The sequence below is a fragment of the Pteropus alecto genome, unplaced genomic scaffold, assembly GCF_000325575.1.
Source record: "Pteropus alecto unplaced genomic scaffold, ASM32557v1 scaffold76, whole genome shotgun sequence".
NCBI lineage: Eukaryota > Metazoa > Chordata > Mammalia > Chiroptera > Pteropodidae > Pteropus > Pteropus alecto.
The window spans coordinates 10,080,969-10,085,214 of record NW_006443138.1 but is presented as its reverse complement, the minus strand read 5'-3'; positions in this window follow the sequence as shown (position 1 = coordinate 10,085,214).

Genomic DNA, 4,246 nt, shown 5'->3' with positions numbered 1-4,246 from the left:
CTTTCTGTAAAGAGCTAGATAGCAAATGTTTTGTGCTTTGCAAGGCAAGACACAAAATGATAATATTTTAAGGTAATTATATAATGAGAGAAAATTTTTCATAAATATTTATTGATGAAACAATAATAATAAGCAGTTTTTATAATATAGATCTATTAATAGAATGGATTGGGGTTCTATTACAGTTCAAAATGAGAGTTCCTCAGCATCGAGTCAATTATAATTGTTTGTCTATAAAAATTATTTTTAGCTGTGTTTTGTGCAATAACAGGGAGTGGGCAGATTTGGGCCTATCAGCCATTTAAACATGGTTCAATGTCACAGGGTCTTTCAAAGGGGTCTTCCTGACCATCTTTCTAACTGTTCCTATGTTCTTTCATATCTCATCCTCTATGAAACCAATGATTAGGAAAAGATATACTTTTGTGATGCTTGAAGCTTAAACACTGTGGAGCAGAGGGAGGTGGTAGGGGAAAGCCCTTTTGAGAAAAGAATATAAGATTTCAAATAGGCATGAAAGTGCATTTTTACTTCAAATGCATATATTAACCACAGAAAATTAAAAAAAAAAATAAGGTTTTGTAAATAAGAGAAGGATTACCAAATCCTAAAATAAACTGACACCTATGTCATACCTTCATGTTTTGACTCAAGAAGGGTCTATATATTGGGCTATAAGGACCTTTGGAAGCCATTCCTACACCAAGATGACTGGTGATAACTTAGCAATATGCAATAATGATTGCAAATCACATAAATATTACTCACTAAGGCCAAACAGCATACGCCCCCACTCCAGTTCCCATTAGTCAAATAACAAAAATGTCAATAATGACCCCTTGAATTCCACCTGCATGAGGAAAAGTGTCACACAAGAGATGTCAAAGTGGAGAGAGAAAGTGGTCTTACTATTTATGTTCGAAACATATTAATTTTGCAAAAGTTTAAAAATATAGGACCACATAAACTCGTTGTTTTGTCTCTTGCATTCTTGGGAGGAGTCTATGCCAGTGAAGATCCCTGAATCATATGGTTTTTAGCTCATTTCGTAAACATGCTATGTATTTCTTGCCATGGTGTCTTTGCTTGTGATTCTTTCTGTTTTTAATTTGTGTCTTCTTAAAAATTTCTACACTTTTAAGATAGAGTTCAACTATTTTATCTTGTAGAAATTTTAGGAATTATTCTTATGTTTTAGAAATTATTCTGATTATATCATCATATAGCATTATTACCCTACTATACTATTCTATTTGCATATAGTTTTCACAGTTTCTGAAACATAACATCTACTCAGTAAATTTTTAATGTATGTATCATTGCATATTAAGTATAGAATCAAAGAGAAAAGGCACTTAACAAATAATTGAACTGATTACAAAGTGGCCTATTCGATATCTTAATAGCATTGTTACCCATGCCTCTTTGTGAATTTTGATAGGAATAATTTGGTATTCTGTTAATTTTTATAAAAAATGTTTCCTCTAAAAATAAAAGTATGCAAATATCCTATTAAGATATAGGGCATATATATCTTCTACTGATGATTTTTAGAGGAAAATTCTTCTTAGGTTGGCAAGCTGAATCTTGTTCTTAAATCTAATTTACAATGCAGTCTACAACATACAAATGTGATGACTCTAATGTTATATTTTAAATAGTTCTATAATGTTTTTCTAATCAGTTTGAGAGACTTTCTACAATTTATGAATGTGATTTGGCAATTATAGAAAATAGTTAATCAAAACTGTTTCCAAATATATAACTTCATTAAAGCTATAAAAATGATTATATTTGTACATAAATACATACAAAATTAGATAACTGTGTCTCTTGCAAGCCTTTGTCAATTGTTTTTCTTATTAATTTAAATTTTATTTTTACTAACTAGATTGAGACAGAGTGAAGTGAAGCTATTTAAACTTCTTTAAATTATAAATAACTTTCAATAAATAATTTTGTTAATGGCTAGCATTTATTGATAAATAAACGAAAGATGGTTTAGAGGTATTATTTGTATTTCTTGGAACAGTCTTGTCATAATAATTTCCATTTCAAAGATGTGAAATTGAGATTTAGAAAGGTTAGATAATTTGTCCAATTCACATGAATCATTATTCGAATTACACAAATTTTAAAAATCCAAATCTTATATTTGTATTCATTAAAATATGCTGCTTCCTTCAAACTGACATCCCATACATGAGACATTCATTGTTTGTGTATTTATATATGTGGACACAGTTAAAAATAAACACATTAATATGTGAGAAGTTTACAATTACTGAAGAGAATATTTGCTTCTTCCTCAGCTTCATAGGCCAGGCGTCTAGAACATGAAAGAATCAAGAGCAAATCTATTTCCATGTAAGTTAATTCATGAGAATACATTTTTTAATCTTCATCTTGTTATCTCATTGTAATCATATTTGGTGAAGGAGAGTCATGATCATTAGATCCCAGACAAATTTAAACTTTTGTAGGTTAGGTTGGCCTAACTATTGACTTAGAACAAAGAAGTTAACCTCTCAGATTCTCAATTCTTTTTTAATTTCTAAAATAGATAATGATATCTGCATTACAAGATAGTTTTTATACTAATAACATAAGATATAAAACACCAAAATAGTTGTCTAGAATAATCCAAAGTAACTTCAGACTGGGATGAAAGTAGATTGCTTCTTCACATATCAAAAATAGAATGTTAATTCCTCTAAAAGGCTTTATTTATCCTTAGATTGCATCTTCCCTAGCTAGGCAAAATCAATTACTGGTTTTGAGAAACACTGTAAAAATATAACCTAATAAGATATTCTACAAAGTTATTTTTGATAGTAAATGTATTTATCATTTGGCTCTATACCATAAAAAAGAAGAGCCAAGAGCTGAGACCCAACTGACTTCAAAGGAAGTACATATTTATTAGCTCAGCAATGTGCAGGACAAGATAAACAATGACCCTTTTCATTCTGTAAATAGAGACCGACAGCCACACAAGTATGAAATTCATCCTTTTTTTAAAAATGTCATAGATGAAGATTTTAAGAGTGTTGATATAAAATACATAAATATCAATTTCATGGGAAAATATCAGTATGTTTAAATAGTCTTGAGTGAACAAAATTAAGAATGTTAAATAAGTTCAAGTGACCTTTTCTATTATGCGTGAATTGCAGATGTCATAAAGTTCCTGGTAAAAGAAACAGGTTGGTATTCCTAATAAAGTTTCCTCATGTGGATGAATTAAAATTTTTAGGGTTTCTTTTCAAAAGCCATATGTGTGGAACTCTTCTCTCTCTACACAAAGTTGACTTTTTGCATATTTAATTTACAAAAAATGTAATGATGAATCATAAGCCTGATCTAATCATTACCGTAGGACCATGGTGAGTCTTTTTGACAGACTACCATACTTTCTCCTAAGAAATATTGGAATACAAATATTGAAGTTATTTATTTTTTCTCATTTACAATTCTGAAGGAAGATAAGAAAGATAATTGATAGATAAATATATAGATGGTAGACATAGATGATACCTGTATCATCTATGCACATACATATTTAAATATTATACTTTCTTCTTGATTTCGTTCTACATATTTTTGTTACAATGCTTTTTTTTAGAATTATTTTTAAATAAGACATAATAGATAGGTAAGTATGTATGTGTCATTTAACATTCCTATTTGATTCAATAAAATAAAAACATATACTGCATATTTTCATTATTTTTATTATGAATTGGATTTTATCAATCAACAAAGTACAATCATTGACGAATTTTCTGTTTTATTGTTTATAATTTTTGAGAGTTTTTATTTGTTTGTTTTGTTTATGTTTTAAGAGAATCACTTTCCAGATTTTCAACATTTTTTTTGAAATATAATTAACATGTAACATTATATTTGTTTCAGGTATAAACCATAATGACTTGACATTTGTGTGCAAAATGATTACTACAATAAGTCTAGTTACCAAACATCTCCATACAGAGTTACAAAATATTTTTTTCTTGTGATGAGCAATTTTAATATTTATTCTCTTATCAGCTTGCAAATATGCAATGCAGTATTAGTAACCATAGTCACCACGCTGTATGTTACATAGCCATGATGTATTTATTTAATAACTGGAAGTTTGTACTTATTGACTTCCTTCACACATTTTGCCCACCTCCCAACCATTCCTCTCCTTGGGTAACCACCAGTCTCTTCTCTGTATCTCTTGGTTTTTCTGTCTTGTTTC